The sequence below is a fragment of the Delphinus delphis genome, chromosome 11, assembly GCF_949987515.2.
Source record: "Delphinus delphis chromosome 11, mDelDel1.2, whole genome shotgun sequence".
In the NCBI taxonomy this organism is placed as follows: domain Eukaryota; kingdom Metazoa; phylum Chordata; class Mammalia; order Artiodactyla; family Delphinidae; genus Delphinus; species Delphinus delphis.
The window spans coordinates 12800452-12821366 of NC_082693.1; the positions used below are offsets into that span (position 1 = coordinate 12800452).

A 20915-nucleotide genomic window follows, 5' to 3' on the forward strand; every position below is an offset into this window, starting at 1 on the left:
TGAAGAGGGAATTATCACAAGGGCTGGTAATGCCACATTTGCATTTCTTTCTTTCCATTCCCATAGCTTCCAACTCTGAGCAACTGGGAAAATGGCCCATAGGCAGAGGTAGGTAGAACAGACAAGGCGGAGCGTGATTGGATTTAATTAAAATGTATCGCTCATTACAAGAACAAGTTTAACATTTCTAAATAGCCCCCAGATTAATTCCAGCTCTTTAGTAAATAAACTAGGTATCATTTAGCTAGCATAATCACTGTCCCCCTTTTTAAGCCAAATGATTTTGTAAAATCAGTGCACTGCGAGAACTGAACTACTACTGCTATGATTGCTAATAGTAGTGATAGGAGGAGGAGAAAGATGAGGAGGGGCAGCAGCAGCAGCTAACATTTAGATGCACTATGTGCCAGGCACAACTCTAAGTGCTTTACATCTATTTATTTTCTTTTAATTGTCACATTAAACTCACGAGGTAGGAACCGTTACTATGCTCACCGTACACATGAGTTAAGCTAGGTACAGAGTTTAATAACATGTCAATGTGAAAAAGCTAATAAGTAGTTACATGTGGAATCTTAAACAAATGATACAAATGAACTTATTTACAAAACAGAAATAGACTCACAGATGTAGAAAAACTTATGGTTACCAAGGGAGGAAACGGGAGGGAGGGATAAATTGGGAATTAGGGATTAACAGATACACACTACTGTATATAAAATAGATAAACAACAAAGACCTACTATATAGCACAGGGAACTATGTTCAATATCTTGTAATAACCTATAATAGAAAAGAATCTGAAAAAGAAAAAAGATATAGAACTGAATCACTTTGCTGTACACCTGAAACTTTGTAAATCAACTAAACTTCAGTTAAAACATTTTTTTAAGCTAATCAGTAGATATAGAATAAAATCCAACCATTCTGCCATCCAACCATTCTGCGGAGAGGAAAATAATGGTTAGAGAGTTGTTTTTCACCCAAATTCACATAGCATCTAAATAGAACTAAAGGGACTTTCTTCTTTTGCTATAAATTTATTACAAACGATAGTGCATACATTTGTGTAGAAAAGAACTAACAGTCTAGTTTACTTATAAAGAAGAAAGAAAAGGACTGGATTCTGGATATTTATGAAGTAAAGGAAGGAGACAGTCAGAACTATTAGAAATAGTATCAAGACGAAGGCAAAGACAGTACCAGGATAAAAACAATGCACCCTAGAATTTCAAAATGATCACAAAATTCTAACAGGGCATAACATCACCTTAACTTTTGTTCAGCAAAGTCTATGCCTATTACAGAGTATTTCTCTATGGGAACATATTTCCAATTGTATAATTGCAATCAATAAAACTAGAACTGACTTTTATATCCAACTTTGAGGCAACATATATTTTTACAAACATGGGGACATATGAATTATTATGAAAAATAGATACCAAAAACTACCCCAAGAAGCCTTATGAAACTATAGAGATATTCCATTTTATCTCTATTAAACATAATGATACGTGGTGGGCACTTTTCCTCAAACTTCTGTGGGAAACATCTCTCATGAACTTCAACAAATCAACTTAAAAACATGTGCTGCTTTTTCTAACAATCTTACTTAGTTTTAGCAAATTTGATGGGAAAAGAGTTAACAGTTTTCCTCAAGCTGCTAAGTGTCAGCATAGCTTAAACTCAGCAACCTCTTGATTGACATATATACACTAATATGTATAAAATCGATAACTGATAAGAACCTGCTATATAAAAAATAATAAAATAAAATTCAAAAAAACTAAAAATAAATTGTAAGTATTTTCCTAGCTTATTAAAACTCCTAATAATAACCTAATCTAAATGGCTATAAATGACTTACCACGTGGCTGTGCCGTGACTTTTTAAGAACTGTTTTCATATTTACTTATTAAATAATTATTTTCCACAAGGAAAAAAAAAACAAGTCAGCAACCTCTTCTAATAGTTTTAATATATTACACTCCAAGGGAGACATGTGATTGTTTCTGGTAACATACGTTTTCTTATATTTGGTGTTATCTCTTAAATAGTTTTTAAACTCCCTAGCTTTGTGCTATATAAGCAGTAAAAATCTACTTTTGAAGACTGTCAGGATTTTAAATGATCTCTTGGTCTTTTGATGATCTAAACTGGAATCGTTTTAGAAGCTTTTGTAGAAATAATTTGAACCAACCTAATACTACTGCGTTCTAAAACTTAAATTTTTTTTTTTTAATCATTCCTCTACTTAAATCCAGTCAAGAGATCCCCACCACCCCGCAGGTAGCCAATTCGAATGCATAGCATAGCACTGTTCGAGGATTTGACCCTTTATACCGTAAGCCTTCTTTTCTCACAAGCTCTGCCTTCCTGCCCCCTCCCAGCACCCACATCCCTCACACTGGCAGCTATGCACCAGCTATACTGAACTATTTTGCAGACTCTTGCCTTCAAGTTACATCCTCTATGTGGAATACACTTTCACTCCCAAAACCTCCCTGCCACCTTTACCTAGCCAGCTCCGACTCAAAGTTTAGTCTTGGGAGGCTCTCCGTGAGTCCCCTACAGTAGGCTACATGCCTCTCTCATGTGTTCCCATAAGGCTTGAGTCCAACACTGAGATGTACTTACCACCCTGCACTGCAACTCCCTATTTTCTTGTTTGTACACAATATTGTAGACCCCTTGAGGGCAGGGGCTAAATAATTTTCTTGAATACCAAGTGCTAAACATAGCTCATAACATGTAGTAAGTTCTCACTAAATACGTATTCAATGAATGAAAAAATTAGGCTCATAATTATTTTTTTACTCGATCAAACTAAGATGTTTATTTCAAACCTTCTTACTAAGGAGAATGAAACAATGCTCTAAAAGCAAGAAAAACCTAGTAAGAAATATTTTAACTAGTTGAGTTAAAAACAGAAAACATTTAGCATCACTAGCTTCTAACAAGAGCTACTCAAGGAAAAGGGCAGGCAGTGTGGACTCTCTCCCAAATCCCTCTAAGCCACCCCCATCCATCCTCTTGCCTCTCCATCCTGCCCTCTATTATTACCAGCCACCTTCCTTATCATCCCCAAATGGAGTCGAAAATAAATCCTCATCTAACTACATCCTCTCGCCTCTCCAATCCCATCCCCTCTCCAACAGTGGACATCAGTCCTGCCAAAGCCCAACCATTCTTCCTGTGAGTGTGAGGAGATACCACTCCTGAACTTCCAACTGGAAGATCCTAGGTGTCAACTTGCTTTAGATTTGTCCTGAGATTAGAAAGAACACTGAACACCAAAGTCCACAGTATTCCTTGCTTTGCTAATACTATTCCTAACTGTGCCCTTGGACATGTCACTTGAACTCATCAGTTCCTAATCAGTACTGATTAAGCTGAAAACTAGGGTATCTCCAAGAGCTCTTTGCAGCTCCCATGTCATTAGCTCCAGGACATCAGTGACAAAGGCTAGCACATCAACTCAGTGACCTGCTTCCTGTCATACAAATTTACCTACACAGACCATTTGACAGAATACAGCAGAGCCGAAAAGTATCCTGTTTTCTCATTGATGGGGGTGGTCCTTACATAAGTAACTTTGAGGACTGGCTGAACTCTAACTTCATAAACTCCAAGCCCGCCTACGAAGGAAGCATGTGACATGAGGAATGTTGTCCTTTTTTTTAAATTTTTTTTACAATTTAGCTGCTAAGAAGCCCTGGAAATAGCACATAGCAGCACACAGTAGCATACAAACTAGTTAGCCAGGAAGAATAAGATGAATTTCCCTGCTCTCCTAAGAATTGAACTATTTCATTCCGGGATGCTAAAAAGGAATTTTTTTTTTTAAAACAAGTCTTCGCATTTTATGAGGTATTAGACTCAGTGTTTCTAAGAGTGGTGCTTAATCTCAACTGCCACTGTTGTCACCTCAGGGAGGGCTAGTTTTGCTGAGAGCCACGTGGCTGCTCCCCTGCCATGAAGGAAATAGGATGAAGCTAAGTGGCGTGCTCTTGTAATAACTGTATGTGCCAAGACAGAAAATCAAAGACTCCGACTCACCAAGGCTCAAATGCTTAAGACTGAAAAAAAAGAAAAATGACCAAGTGTCCATCTACTAATATAAGTGGACAAAGGAGCAACAGCATGGATCACCTCTACCCACAAATAATTCCTAAACATATTTGATGGCCCTTGAAAACCTTATAGAGGCTTAAATGACAATAATCTACTGTAGAAAATAAAGATGGTCCCACTGCAGCTCCCCAAGAGGATGGGTGAGCAAGCTTGCCCAGGAGCAATTTCCTAGCATCCAAAGACCACTTTCCTATTCCTAAAAAAATAATAGTAATGCTTCTACCAAGAAGGAAAATGCTTTGGGGGTGCTTTTTATCAGAGCCACAGGAAACAATAAAAACTTACTGAGTATATTCTAATGCTTTCATTGTGGTATTGGGAAATAGTAAAAAGAACATGCTATGAAGATAGGCACCCCTGAATGTAAATCCTCATTCTACCATCTCTCTGTGACCTTGGACAAGTCCTTATCCTCTCTGAGCCTCTGTTTACTCATCTGTTAAATGAGAATAAGATTCTTATAAGGATGACATACAAAAGCAACAGGTCCCTTGAGATCTGTATCTACATCTATCTATCAGCTCCTTTAGTTTCCTGAAGAACTGTATTCTGGAGAAAATAGAGATGGAGATCTTTTCTTTAAATACTCGTTCTAAAAAATGAAATCCACTGAAGTAAAATCCAGTTGCAGTCAATCAAATATGACACAAGAGAAATACATGAGAATCAGCATAAAGAATGCTACCAGTTACACTCGCACACGCGCAAAAAGAAAATTCCTTAGCTTACCATTCAAGACCCATAAGAGTTTGCCTGCAGCAATCTCTCCGGCCTTCCACGTTCCCACAGGCTTTCCCACCTATAAACCTCCCCTAGCACCATGCACTCTTCTGAGCATTTCTTGCACTGGCTCACCTGCAGGCTTCTGGTCTTAAACTAAACACCCCACCCACTACTTTATATCAACCATCCAGCAATTGCTCAATTCCTCAATTCCTACTCCTTTCTTAAGGTTTTTCCTGACCAACTCAACATTAGCAACAGCTAGTCACTTGGCAATTAGTTATCATGTTTAATATTTTTTCGTGTAGCTAGGAAGGACCTTTGTGATTTATTCCTTGGTAAATCTGACCTTGCTCTGGGGAGTGGCAAACTCGTACAGTCTTTGGCAAAATGATTCCAGTACTAAACATGTGCTACGGAGAGTTTATATATGTGTACTAAAAGAAGAAAACACATAGGATTTTAGTGACCCAAGTGGATATTATTACCAACATAAATTTCCTCTGTGATTGACATAAATGACCACCTGACACAAATGACTCCTGTTTAAAGAAAAATTGATGCAAAATAGAAACAAATTTAGAAGTACAGAATTGAACTAAAATTTTGTTAAAGAATTTATTTCGCAGAATTTCTACAATCACAGTTAGATAAGACCCTCAATGTTGAGTGGAAATGCCAATGAAAGTACCGCTGTGGGTGTGGGCATGTATAAATGATGATTTTAACATGTGATCTGAAAAGCAGAAGTTTGGGTAAAAGTACACCTGTTTATATCAAGGAGGTTCAGAACTGACTCAGAGGAAAAAGTATTATCCTCTGACTCACCAAGACCACTTCCTGAAACACCCAATGTTTTTCTTGGAAGGAAGGATATGAAGTGTCATTTCTTTCAAACACTGATTAGACAAAATTGGAGTCTAACACAAAATGGACAAAAGACATATATTTTCCAAAGCCAAAAAGGTTTCAAAGTGGAGACCATTCTATAAACATATATTATCTGGTCATGAAAGGGAAGACTTTAAATACAGTCAGAAATGAATAATCCAAGGTATATTATAATGAGTAAATCACTAACTACGTACACATATCCCTCTTTATGCCATAATCTCTCTCCCTCTCTCTCTCTCTCTCTCTCTTTTTTTTTTGGCCACGCCATGTGGCGTGTGGGATCTTAGTTCCCTGACCAGGGATCAAACCCACACCCCTTGCAGTGGAAGCGTGGAGTCTTAACCACTGAACCATCAGGGAAGTCCCTATACCATAATCTCTTAATGATGAAGAAACACTATGATTTTTTTTTTACATCTTTATTGGAGTATAATTGCTTTACAATGGTGTGTTAGTTTCTACTTTATAACAAAGTGAATCAGTTATACATAGACATATGTTCCCATATCTCTTCCCTCTTGCGTCTCCCTCCCTCCCACCCTCCCTATCCCACCCCTCCAGGTGGTCACAAAGCACCAGCTGATCTCCCTGTGCTATGCGGCTGCTTCCCACTAGCTATCTACCTTACGTTTGGTAGTGTATATATGTCCATGCCTCTCTCTCGCTTTGTCACAGCTTACGCTTCCCCCTCCCCATATCCTCAAGTCCATTCTCTAGTAGGTCTGTGTCTTAGAAACATTATGATTTTAATTCACATAATTAACTAATGTCTTTGGCTTAAAAACAATCATTTTTCTTCATAGTAATCACTTTCTCTTCTCTGAATCACCTGTGTGGCCAGTATTTAATAAAAATTTACAAAAACAATAGGTAACACTTACTGAGTGCTTATATGGGCCAAACTTTGTTATAAATTCTTGGCATGCATTAATTCATTTGATAACCACAACTCCTCTAAGAGGTAGGTACTATTATTATCTCTATTCTACAGATGAGGAAACTGAGGCACAGAACAATAAAGCACCTTGCCCAGTATCACACAGTGAGTACATGGTAAAACCCCAAGCCCAGGCAGACCAATGTAAGAACCCAAACTCCCAGTTTCTGTGCTCTGTGTGTGTGTGATACCCCTGCCCATTAGAATGCTTGCCAAAACTTAAAAACACTTAATCACACACAACACACACATACATATAATTACACACATATACATCTGTATAAACATTTCACATTTACACAGTCCACGCCGAAATCTATGTATGCCCTTCTATGTTACCATTATATCAATAGGATTTGGGTACCAATAATACCAAGTCTTCAGTCTAGAAGAACAATTACTTAGATAAGCTTTGAAACATTCCACTGGTCCAGATACATTTATGTCAGTCTCACTTGTTTTTTAGTTCTAAAGCTTTGGAAACATCTCACAGAACTGCAAAAACACCAAAATGATACTGCCCTGGACACAGTCCTTGGGGGAGAAAAATACACATAACGTTTCCTTCTTCAAAATAACAAGCAATTAAACTGAATCTTGCTGTTTGCTTCCTTTTGAGTAATCTAGACTGGAAAGAGTTCAAATATCTGACTCCCGCAGTATTTTGCTTCCAGTAGAAAGATCATCATTTAATATGCCACGTCAGCTAATAAGTGTTTCCTCATATCTATAACTGACTCATAGAAACTAGCTTAAATATTAAATGACTGCCTATTTCTAAACATTTGAAAAAGAAATTCCTATTTAGCTAAGGAGGCAGAATAAGCACTTTGAAAAGAGTCATACCACCCTGACCTTCAGATTATAAAGGGGAAATGTAAGAAGGGGAAATTCATCCCCTTAAAAGGAAGGGTGAGGCCCGTACAGTAGCAGCCTCAGGAAATATATTTCCAGTGTTAATACCACCAGGTGCTGAAGATTCAGGGGTGCTTTGGGAAGCCTGCATGCCTAGTGTGATTTGAGGGGCAAGACAGAGTCCTCCTGCTTCCTTACATATACCATTTACCCAAGGGATACAGTGAATGAAATTCCGACCACTGGAAATTTATTCTTTTGCATTAAGCATTTTCATCCCTAGGAACCACGTTTAAACTGCAAACACTTGTGGGAGTAATAATGTATTATGTCATTAACACTTAAGTATAACTTATCAGATACTCTCTCCTAAGACAGGAGGAATCTAGGGTAATGTGAGAACATTACCGATGAAATCAGTATGCCCAGAAATGTAAGAAATCTGCCCAGAAATGCAGCAGTAGCAAAGTACTGAAGAAAAAACTTGCCTGCTTGATACTTTTACATATGAAAAGATATATTCGGTTATTAATAATTGCTGAAATTATGAAAGGAATTCCAGCTTATAGATGGAATGATTACTTATTAGAGGCAGACATTCTATACAGTGAGCAAAACCACGTAAGAAATTCACTCAGTATTTTCTGTCTACACCTTCCAGGGGTTGTGCTTCACATGAAGGCATATAAGAAACACCATGGTTTCTCTCCTTCAGGAGCACTTAGTTGAGCGAGACATATGCAAAGAGATAATTACAATGCAACTTAGTAAATGCTACTGTCGTGTTATAAAAAATGTACAATACTGTGAAACCATCAACCTAAGGCAGCTGTCAGTAGGTTTCATCTGGGAGGAGACGGTAGAACCAGGTGTTGAGAGACACAGGAGTGTGTCAATCAGCACAGGTGCGGGTAGGAGAGGACATTCTAGGCATATGCAAAGCATGGTACGTGGAAGGGCATGGTTTTTAGGGAAGAGTGAGATATTCAGTGTGGCTGCAATACAGGGTATATGAAAGATGATGTGGCAGAGAAGAGCTTAGCACGAGGTTGTGAGGGGCCTGGTAGATCATGTAAGGGAATTTAGACTCAGTCTTTATGGAAGCAGCAAACCAGTGGAGGCGGTAACAGTCTTACTACTAATTTTAATAAAATCACTATGGGTGCATTCTGGAGGGTAGACTAGATTAAGAAGCAAGGTTAACTAATTTTGAGATAATTTTATCTGTTTCTTTCATTCCTATGGGAATCTCCCCAATTGTATTCTGCTCTACATATATATATATATATATATATATATATATATATATATATATATATTTTTTTTTTTTGGAAAAATTAAGACTCACCTATGTCATTCTCATAATGTCTTCTTCAGACTTCTGAATTCCCCAAGGAGAAGCAGGAAGATAGTGTAACTCAGCGGTCCCCAACCTTTCTGGCACCAGGGACTGGTTTCATGGAAGACAATTAATTCTTCCACGGACGGGGGATGGGGGAGGGATGGTCAGGCGGTAATGCAAGTGATGGGGAGCAATGGGGAGCGGTGGGAAGCAATGGGGAGCGGCGGGGAGCGATGGGGAGTGGTGGGGAGCGATGGGGAGCGGCGGGGAGTGGCAGATGAATCTCCGCTAACTCTCCCGCTGCTCACCTCCTTCTGTGTGACCCGGTTCCTAACAGGGAGGTTGGGGACCCCAGTTTAACCAATTTAAAATGTGCCTATCAATAACCTATAAGGACACAGCTCACATTTTCTAGAGTTATTAGTTACATAAGGAGCCCAAGGGAGCTATATTCATCCTACTTTAGAAAAGTTCATTTTAAAAATTCAGAGAGTGAGAGTTCCCTGGTGACTTAGTGATTAGGATTCCAGGCTTTCACTACTGTGGGTTCAGGTTCAATCCCAGGTTGGGGAACTGACATCCCACAAGCCATGCAGCATGGCAAAAAAAAAAATTAAAAAATCCAGAGACTTAAGAGAATTGAAGATTGGTTTTTACTTTTCATTTAAAACATTCCTTTAATGGTGTGGCCATTGCGGAAAACGATATGGCAGTTCCTCAAAAAATTAAACACAGAATTACCATATGTTCCAGCAATTCCACCTTTGGGTGTAGACCCAGAACTGAAAGCAGGAACTCAAACAGATACTTGTACACTCACAGTCAAAGCGGCATTATTCACAACAGCCAAAGCGTAGAAGCAAGCCAAGTGTACATCGACGGATGAATGGATAAGTGAAATGTGGTCTGTATATACAGTGGAATATTATTCAGCCTTTAAAAGGAAGGAAATTCTAATACCTGCTACAACAACGGATGAAGCTTGAGGCCGTTAAGCCAAGTAAAATAAGTCAGTCACCAAAGGTCAAATACTGCATGATTCTACTTATATGACGTACCTAGAGTAGTGAAATGCATGGAGATACAAAGGAGAATGGCAGTTGCCAGGGGCTGGCGGGGTACAGGGGCTGATGAGTAGTTATCCTCTAATGAGTATGGAACCGTCTGTGAAGATATAAAAGTTCTGAAGATGGATGGTAGTGACAGTTGCACAACAACGTGAAGGTACTTGATGCCCATGAATTTACACCACAGATGATTTAAATAGTAAATTGTATGTTATATATATTTTACCATGGTAATAAAAAAAGTAAATGAGGAAGGAATAAACCGCTGCATGTCTGTGAGGTCATTAGGTATGGCTGCCTGGCCTGTAAGGCTAGATACTACTGCAGCTGTCTCTGTAATGGAGGATGCACCAGGACATCAGGGACTTCTGTGGCAAACACACACACACACACGAATTAAAACCATCCTTACAATGCTTTGTGTGTATGATCATATAAATATATACATATACATGTGTATATATACATATTTTGATTTGAGGTAAATTAGATTATCATATATTCTACTTTAATAAAGATCAAGACACACAATCCTTAATTTACAAAAGCAATAAATTGAACTGTGTGTTGGGGGGAAAAAAAAGAGAACTGGTCCAGTTTCACCAACTATTGATTTCTTGTCCAGCTCTAACCTTACCTGGCAGCCCCTCTTACAAACACCATTTCTCAGTGACCCTTAATTTTCTCATTACTCAAATGAAGTAGGACTCTATGTCCCACCCCCTACACACCAATCTTACAGTATACTAATGGGATAAACTAAGGCAATGTATATATAAAATTATTTTAACATAGAAAATGATTTGGAATAGATATGCTCTTTTACAAAAGGATCATTTGACTTATGAAAGGGCTCAAAGAATTTTTTTTAAATTCCTCTGCATTTTTCACTTTTAAGTAAGCATTCAAATAATCTAACGTGCATACAAACTTTGAGGAGAACATCCCCTGAACAAAATAAAATACATCAGTATTCCTAAGGGGGTAAATATATATACATTATTTATATTATATGTAAATAATATATATATAATATACACATATTCAATAAGATGGCTTCAATGGTCAAACTTTTAAAGTGATAAGATTTAGAGTTTGCTTTTATAATTAATTAGTTCATTATTAAGTTCCATACCAAATGTCAAAAGGAATTACAAAATGATATTAACAAAAGTTGATTCATTTAAAATGGGTAAGAAACATGTCTGTTTAAGAAAGTTATCATTAACTTGATGTCTTATGGCAAATCAACTGGTAACTGCAGGAGTTAGTCCCTGGAAATAAGCCGAGTGACACTGACAATATCTAACTCAGTCATTTTAATAGTTAAGAAACATTCTGTTTAAAATAAACAACCAAGAGTTTTCCACAAGTCAGTACCACCAATCCCCCTCCTAACATACCTTTGAAAAACATTCTTCAGGGGGCAGGGGGTGTCTGTTTTCCTCACTGATCAAAACAAAACTCACAACTCTTAGCAAGTATTTACCTTACCTGCTAGCCAATATTTCTCTTTTTGCAAGGAAATAGACTTTTGACATCCAGTATGAAATTCCTCAAACCTCACATTAAACCCCCCAAATCCGATACTGTCAACTGAAGTTCACTAAAGTTTAGGCAAAGCACAGACAAGTTTATTATTAAATTCTTGTATAATCAGCTGTACGTGTATTGTTTTCACCACTTACTGCTCTTTCTTTTAACTCAGAAACTAAGATTTCAGAATAACCCTGAAATATTTTCTTTCCTTCTGTCTCCAATTCCCATTCTCTTTCCCACCTAAAGTGACCTTCTCTTTCCTTAGTTGTTGTGAACCCCTATTTCACCTCCATCTTATGGTAAATATCTTGTAAAATAGTCCTTCTAAGTCTATTACAACTTTATTTCACCCACTTGGGAAATATGCAACTCTCTCTCCTTCTCTTTCTACTTTATAAATTCCTCAATGCATCCAACCTGTAAGTGAAATTATCTCAATTTAGAAGCTCAGATTTGATTTTGAAGAATCAAGCTCCACAAATAGGAAGCATTTCAGTATTTAACTTCTTAATCAAACCTCTAAGCCCGATTATCATGTGTTACTTGGTCACCCAGTGATCACTCAGAGAACCTGTGATCATGTGTTCTAGTACAGAACACCCTCCCCACTCAGCTGGTTATTTTTAGAAAAGTAGCTGTATTCATTCTATCTCAGATTCAGTCCTGGCATTGTAATGATGCCAATTCACTTTTCCTCCTCAGGATCAGATGCAGCTGAAGCGGTCTGAATTCCTTTTTCCTGCCTTTTCTGTTCAGACTTTCTCCAGGTCGAGCTCCATTCAGATACTTTGACAGCTGTTAAGAAGGTTTGGGAAAGCTGGGCTGCCAGTGGCCTAGAGTAACTGGGGATTACCAACAATCTGAGAAGTTTAATGTAATTAGGTGAGCTTCAGACAGGAGGGGAGTAGGATTCACCCAGGCAATCCCTGTGCTCAAAATTATATCATGAATTTCCCAGCGAAATGTCTTTGTTCATTCAGTAAATCTTGGTGAGAGCTTGCTGTGTGCCAGCAGGTACGTCTGAGGCTGGATAGACAATGATGAACAGATATAATTCCTCTTCTCAGAGTCATTAGGAGATACAATGGCCTTCTGTGATCATCCCTTGAATAAGCCAAGCTCTTTCCATCCTCAAGGCCTATCAAACTCTGTCTGGAATAATTATCTTCTTTGTCTTTGGCTGCCTAAATCCTGTATCTCAGTTTAAATGACCTCCTGGGGAACTATTCCTCTGACCCCTCCAATCTGTATTAGATCCCTCATTGCATGTTTTCATTGCACCCTGAAATTTTCTTCATAAAACTTTACAATTAGACATATGAGCCAATATTTGTTTAATAATCTGTTTTGCAAAGATAAACTGCTAGCTGGTATACTCTCTATTGACGCAGAATACACTTTCCTATTTTGTACTTTATATTGAGAATATTTTAAGTCTCATCTTTCTTTTAGGTGAATATTATTTTAAGCTTTTAATATGAGGCTTGAATTTTCTGTTCTTTAAGTTTTCTCTATAGCTCTATATAATTTATCCAAAAACCTTCCTTCAAATGCAATTTTTATAATAAAATTACACAATTCTCCAACCAATTCTATTTTTTGTGTGTACAACTTGTGTTTTTTTTAATATTTTAGATACTGGCTAAAATGACTACAAATGTCTATATCTGATATCTAGATGTTTTCAAGCCAGAATTTTGAACAGACCATACTCAGTTTTTACAAATAAAGCTTCTCTACCATATTCTTATCTGGAGAAACCCAGACAAATACGAATCCCACTACTTAATAAATGTGGAGGCTTACTTAGCTTCTATGAGCCTGGTTTCCTCATTTGTAAAGTAGTTATAAAATCTTTCAAGGGTATGAGAAATAAAGTATACAAAGTCCCAAGCAAAATATCATACTAAATAAATATCAGTTCCTTCCTACATGTGGGGAAAAAAGAAAAGGTTCGGGGCTTCCCTGGTGGTGCAGTGGTTGAGAGTCCGCCTGCCGATGCAGGGGATGAGGGTTCGTGCCCCGGTCCGGGAAGATCCCACATGCCGCGGAGCGGCTGGGCCCGTGAGCCATGGCCGCTGAGCCTGCGCGTCCGGAGCCTGTGCTCCGCAACGGGAGAGGCCACAACAGTGAGAGGCCTACGTACCGCAAAAAAAAAAAAAAAAAAAAAAAAGTAAAGGTCCACGTATGAAAATATAGCCCTCTATGAAATATAATACCAGTTTCCATTTACCTAATCTGATTTCCTAAAAGGAAACAAGTCTAACTTTTTCTGCTTTATGGGCTATACTTCAGGGCAGGGGTTGACAAACTTTCTGTAAAGAGCCCGGTTGTAGATATTTGGGGTTTGTGGGCCACATATGGTCTCTGTCAGTGTTCTTTGTTTTTGTTTTTAATAATCTACTAAAAATGTAAAAACCATTCTTGGCTTGTAGAAAAACAGACTGGGCACAGTTGGCTAGCCCCCTGCTTTAAATTCACAGATGCTAATCAATCCTTCCTTATCCTCTTATCTGTATAATATTAGGCTCTTAACACTTAACTGAAAAGTTGCTCTCTCAACTATTTATCAAACCTTCAGTTTAACAGACACTAACTAAACACTTGTTTATATGCGAAGTGCTGTACAGTAACTGACTACCTAAAGAAAAAAAGACACATCACAGGTTGTAAAAGAAGTGCTAACAGAGCCTTTTGAAGCTTTCCTCTATTGTCACCTCTCTTCTTCCTCTTTTTTTTTTCTTTTTGAGGCTACTACTAATCTGGACTTACAGCATAACCAATTTATGTTCATGACCTCGGGTTTCTCTCCCTATAATCCTGAGTTGAAATTGGTGCTAGCCTGAGCTCCTTGGTGAGAATCTGATTAGGCTTCTTATACCATAGAGTTAGAGGTCCCCTACTGCCCATCCTCCATCAGGCTCTGTCCTTCCAATTCTGATATATTGTTATAAATTCACTTGTTTCCCCCCCAACTTCCAAAACAATCATTTCTTCTTCTCTTCCCTAGTTCAGCTCACCTGATCTCTAACTGTCCAATTTTTCTCCCTTTTCACGTATAATCCCAATGGAAAAAACTCTGAATTTGGCATCAGAACGAGTTGTTATTGTTCTGCCTCTGACAAACTGTGCATTTCTTAGCCTGAGTACCTTTGTTTTTTCATCTATCACAGGGGTAAAAAGACGGCCTGTGATGCCAATCAGACACAGGTGAGGGCAGAGGAAATAATACATGTGGAAGTTATTTATTTATAATCTACAAAGTACTCTAAGAGACCACTGAGATCTCCGGTTCAGAAGTCAGATGGGATTCGATAATTATGAATTATCGACCTGGGGCAAGTTAACTAACCCCTGTAAGCCTCACCTTCTTCATCTGTACAACAAAGACAGTAATAACATCTACTTTATAGGGTTTTGTGAGGATTACATGCCCTAATCCATGCCAAGCACTTACCATAGTGCCAGGCACATAGTAAAGGCTCACAAAATGTTAAACATTATTATTATTTAAGGGTAAGCCACTGGTCCCTGGTCTTTTAGGTTCAGTCTCTACCTGCTTCTAAGTATATCTATTTATTCCACAGGTAATTTTATGCCCTTTTTCTACGACACTGGTTAAACAAGTTCTCTGGCATTTTTCTCTGTTGCACTGTGTTCCTCTTACAGGGTTTTTTGTTTTTTTTTTGCGGTAGGCGGGCCTCTCACTGTTGTGGCCTCTCCCGTTGCGGAGCACAGGCTCCGGACGCGCAGGCTCAGCGGCCATGGCTCACGGGCCCAGCCGCTCCGCGGCATGTGGGGTCTTCCCGGACCGGGGCACGAACCCGCGTCCCCTGTATCGGCAGGCGGACTCTCAACCACTGCGCCACCAGGGAAGCCCAGGGATGATTTTTTTTTTTTTTTTTTTTAGTGTCTCTCACCATTCAAAGAGCGGGGAGAGGGAGGGTAGAAATGAAGGAAAGAGAGAGAACTGTCAGTTCACACGCTCTATGTTATCAATTAGTACAGTCAGTTCTGTTATAATGCGGCATAATATGTTCCTGAAAAATCACGATGCTATGCAAACTCATGTCATGAAAAGCCCAGGACTTAGGGGAAAAAACAGCTGTCAGGGACACATATAAAAAATAAAAGAGCCTAGGAAAGACCCTAGCACAGTTTTTCATACGTTAAATGGTTAAAAAGATAAATAAAAACTATAATAAATATAGCATCTTACCTTGCAAAAGACTTGAAGTGTGCTTGTGGAATTGCGTGTCCAAGGGCTGCAGCTTGTGAGTTACTGTGCAGTGGTAGAAAAAGGGTTATCTGAAATTGGAGGGAAAGTTATGAAAATGAGATATGGGTGGTTGTTATGCAGTGAAGTCAGGGAGCTGGAAGGTGTCTGAGGCGTGCGCGTGTGCATTTTGTCTATTCCCATGTGGCTCAGTTCAGCTAGGTGAGAAGGCCTGTGTTCACCAACGAGGTGAAAATAAAATAAAATCACACATAACAAATGTGAAATTTACATTCTACTCAAGTTGTTCCCTAATATTAATAAGGTAGGAATAAATTCTCATTTTCAAAACAAGCATGATAGCAGAACTGACTGTATTTATCCCCGAACTGTGAACTCCTGAAAAACATTCTCTGACTCAGATCCATAGTCACTATTTCCAAAGTCTGTGTTACCCTTCAATTTCCTATCAGCCCAAAGGCTTTACCTAGAAAAAGTTGTTCTTTCCTTGTCAGTATTAAAGTACTACACATAATCTAAATCATTTTTAAACTGCATCTTTGATTGTTTCTTCAGCTTTCCCTGCTGGGGAGATGATGTGCTATCCCCAAACATCCATTCCAACAGAGGAATAAAATGCCTGGTAGTCAATTACTCACTGCCATGGCATGACATTTATTCAGTTGCCAAATATTTACAATGAGCATCTACTAAATACATGGAAACATAGGAGATATAAGATGAAACCACATCCAACTCATCATAGTAAGAGACAGAGACGCGGCTCAGCGGATCATTCAAAGTTAGGCTATGCTACGCACGAGGCGTAAAATATTACAACACATGTAAAAATAATGGTAACACAAGACATAACATGAAGCACCTTAAGAAAATACAGCAAGTACAAAACAGATTAGTTTCAATGTTGGAAGAGGGGACCAGGAGAAATTTAATGGGCCTGATTAGTAGACCTTAAGGACGAGGTAAATTTTGCATATGAGGGAGAGACTTTCTTATTGTGGCATGAGTGAAGGAAAAAGCAGGACATGGAGGTGTAAAGCATAAAGAACAAGAAGTGTAGGCCAGGGACTTCCCTGGCGATCCAGTGGTTAAGAATCTGTGCTTCCACTGCAGGGGGCACAGATCCCTGGTCAGGGAACTAAGATCCTGCATGCCCCGTGGTGTGGCCAAAATAAAAAATAGAAATTGAAAAAAAAAAAAAAAGAAGTATAGGCCATAAATTAAGATACATGACTACAAGTGATAAGTTACGTACCGGACTTTGAATTTGATATGATGGGAAATGGGAAAGCCACAGACAACTTTTAACCAGAAGAGTGCAACATCAGCTATGAATGGGCAATGGGGAGCCCAAAGGGCTTTCAGAGATCCTGAATAAGTTAAGAGACTTCATTCAGAGTCTTTGGACACCAAGCCAGAGCAGCAGGAGGGCTTCCCCAACTACAATCCCAGGCTTTGTGTCCAAGATTGATATTCATGGCTCTACTTAATGGATACTAACCGTGTCATTTGGTCTGGCAAACTGTATAAAAAAGTGGGGAAAAAAAAAGAAAAATTACCTACAAAATGAAGGAAAAGTATTTTTTAGAAACAATGAAGGAAGACGAAGAATGCAATGCAACCTACAGTAATAATAATATTGTCAGATATTTAAATCTGACCATTAGGATCATATAAATAGTGAAGTTAAATAATATGGTTCTGAGTTACATCTAAACATCTGACACAATGTATTTTTAAGATTCAAGAAACTGTATACCAATGTTCCTAAAAGCAAGGCATTCTTGGACAAATGTTCATGTGAGAGCTACAGCATTTCAAATGAGATTTTACATTACCAAGTACAGAGAGACAATATTTTAATGTTTCTTCAAAATTTTACAAAATACATTGAGAATTAAAACTACCACAAGTTTCAGCCAGTCAAATTCCCAAACTTAGTTAGTATATTGTATACAGAAGATTCTGTATACAAAGCTCATAAATTCTAACTAAAATAAGAAGTATAATTTTTCATAGAGCTGAAAATATCATTTTAGGTATCCACATGTCAAATTAAACAGTTAAAAACATACACAAACCTCAACTCTAAAATAAAAAAGAAGTTTTAAAGAATACTTAATGGTTTAATTAAATTAGAACTATCCTATAGCGTAAATGATCAAAAGAATGTATGATAATCTACCTCATTATATCACCTGCACAAAAATTTTATGCAATTCAACTAAGCTATTATTTAAAAATCTAAAATATAATGAGCTGACTTGGAGTCCCTTAAAACTCCAAGGCAGTTCCCTTAAGTAAACTTCATACCTACCTTGATGAATTAATGACACATGATTTCACTGAAAAATAAACCAAAAAGGAGACCTCTTTACACAATTTATTTCAGAATTATTTACATAGAAAATGAGTCTAAACATCTTATCCTCTCCAGAGTCATTTCCTCTTATATGCAGTTTACTTAAACTGAAGAAACTGTTTCCAAGTTTAGCTTCTGAAAACCAAAAACCTCCTTTAAAAGGCTCTAGGTACAGTAGGTACAGGGATATCCTTCTTAAGGTGAGAATAGGTGTGTCAAAAGACAAAATATTTTACATACCATTCCCAGAGTATGATTCCCAGAGTATGTATGAGATTTGTACTAAAAGTGATTCTGACATTTGCCTTGGAATTTTGGCCTGTAAAGCTGACAAAAGCTTTGTAGCAAGGGTAAAAATAAATAAATCCATAAACATCTCAAGGAACCTCATTTTTTTTAGCTGACAAAAAGCTGCAAACAATGCTTGTATAAGTAGTTCAAACTTGTGTGAATTGATAATGCTCCTATGGTGTAGAGAGTCTCAATAAATAACAGACACATTACAGGAAAATGAACATAGCCAAGAATCCATTTCCAAAAGGATCAATACAGCCATAACCGTGGTACCCAAACTCAAGAAGGCATTACATTTACCAGCACCAAAACTGATGTAATCAGTTATTTACTTTTGTTATGTACTACATTGTGATACACTAGTATTAGCTCTCCTTTGTTTTTCTGTAGTATAAATCTTAATTTATACTTGCACTTAATTATTAGTAAGAGAACAAAAAGTCTCCTCCTGAATGTTAAATGTAACAAGCAAATCGATAAGAACTACAAAAATAGTTAGATCTCTATGTATTGAGAATTATATATATTTGCCATTAAGCTCAAATTTTTTATTTAAAACACCCTACATATAAAATTATGGTGTGTTATGAAAGAGTTTTATAAAAAATTATGGATTTTTGGAAAGAGTTGTTTTCTGAAAAATTCCATTAATTGACTATTTAAACATTTACAAGATCCATTAATATACATGGATTAAAAAAAAAAACACTTTAAATACACATATTCACTACTTTTTTTGGTCCCAAGCAAAATGTTTACACAGAAATTTGGCAGTGTTAAGTCTGTGGACTCGAAGCCAATAACAACCTAAGAAAACTGAACTTGGTAATAAGCACATTTTCATAGTACAACTAACGGTGTATAACAATCCAAAGTAGTTAATATTTATAGGATAATCACAGTATTTTGCATACCAGATTAATTTTAAAGCAATTTTAAGAAAACATGATATATCTGTGCTTTCCCAACTGTTAACAGTCAACAGATTTCTTCTTAGCTATAATTGGGGCGGGGGGGCGGGGAATTAGTCTCTTAAACATCATGACCTAAGGGGAGGAAATCAATCCTGTATATCCCCATCTCTGTAAGCAAGAAGCCAGGAGGCAGGAGGCAGGGCCCTGTGGCACCTGGAGTACCAATTTCACCAAGTTCAGAATCCACTTGGAATTCCAAATGGGAATTTACAATATTGTCAAAGGGCTTATTGGGACTAAAAGCATTACCACATGTTTCAAGGTCTACAAATATACTCCATGATAATCACGCCTTTGAGAGCCCTCCTTAGCAAAGAAAACATTCACAAACTCAAGCTTACCTACCCTCACAATCCAGGCAGAGCTCCTCTGAGCGATCCTCCAGGCAATACTGAGAGGACATTCCTCTCTGTTCACTCGTTGTGCCAAGTGACCTTTGGCACATCAACATCAGAAAGGGTGGGGCTCGGAGCTTCAGTTTCGACATTGTGCTACACTGAACAAAGTTTCTCTGGTTTCTCCAGGGCGTTAACTAAGACTTCCTCTTCTTGTTAAGTAAGTCAACACAGCCACCACTACATTTCCAAGTCTTCCCTAAAGTGGTAAAGCTTTACATGGTACAAATACTGATGGGGAAATTACTAGGTGCTCTAAATTTACACCAACGCCATACAGGTGGGCTATTATCACTCCCATTTTAAACAGGTGATATCTGAGGAAGAGAGGTTAATAAGTAACTTGTGGGAATTCCAGGTGCTACAATATGGTCAACTGAGCTAATGAAGAAGACTTTCCACCATAAATAAACAACACAGAAAAGATGAGAAAGAGTAACGCATTTTAAAAATTAAATACACAGTTCCACTTGCAGTAAAGAAAAACCCCCTGGTGCCAAACCAAAGCTAAGACTGATGGCCAAAGTGGTAGTAAGCACAAACGCAAATATTGCCCGCTGTAGCCGCCAAGGAAGAATCACTGGATTCTCTTATAGCTCTTAGGTCTAACTGAAATTGGTAAGGAGATGCCCCCTCAAGGAATGGGATCAGAAGAAAGTTCTCTCTCAGGAGAGCAGAGTTAGGCTAAATTTCTGGCCCGGCTTTTCTTCAACACAGGATACAACCTGTCCAACCATTTGTAGCAACCCTGATGCCCATATAGGGACAGAAAAAGAGATCTTGGGCACACAAGTTGGGCATAAAATTGGCTCTGAGGTGCTTCCATAAAACTGGAGCCATTGTCAAAGGGCTGCAATCACAACTGAAAACTGGTGAGGGGGCAGGACAAATCCACCCACTGTCTTAGTAAGACCTCAGTGGAACTTGTCTCTGAGAATCTGGGTGAGAGGGCAGGGGAAACGTTTACAACCAGAAATTAAAACCCTAAGCCTGTGTCACAGCAGTTCTGAAGTCTGAATCTTATTTGTATGAGAATCTCCAAGCTTAAGAAATTAAGAAAAAAAGAGAAAAAAAGGTTCCTGGGCTTGTGATATCCCTGGAGTATGTGAAATAAACAAACATAAAAATACTTTAGAGCTTCCCTGGTGGCCCAGTGGTT

At 38.1% G+C, this 20915-nt stretch overlaps 1 protein-coding gene across 7 annotated transcripts in view; it reads right to left on the bottom strand.

Moving 5' to 3' along the window:
• The window catches only part of EPS8 (EGFR pathway substrate 8, signaling adaptor), a 190640-nt gene that overhangs the window by 89752 nt on the left and 79973 nt on the right, over nucleotides 1-20915 (bottom strand). Inside the window, exons 1-3 of one of the 7 annotated variants that reach the window (XM_060024337.1) lie at nucleotides 18049-18967; nucleotides 17233-17253; nucleotides 15714-15802 (exon numbers count right to left, since the gene is read on the bottom strand). The exons of 1 other annotated variant lie outside the window; for it this stretch is intronic. The gene's annotated coding sequence lies outside the window, so the exon portion shown is untranslated. Of the gene's footprint in view, nucleotides 1-15713; nucleotides 15803-17232; nucleotides 17254-18048; nucleotides 18968-19706; nucleotides 19770-20915 lie in introns of those variants that run through there. 5 more of the 7 variants (XM_060024336.1, XM_060024341.1, XM_060024338.1 and 2 more) reach the window with 5 other exon arrangements.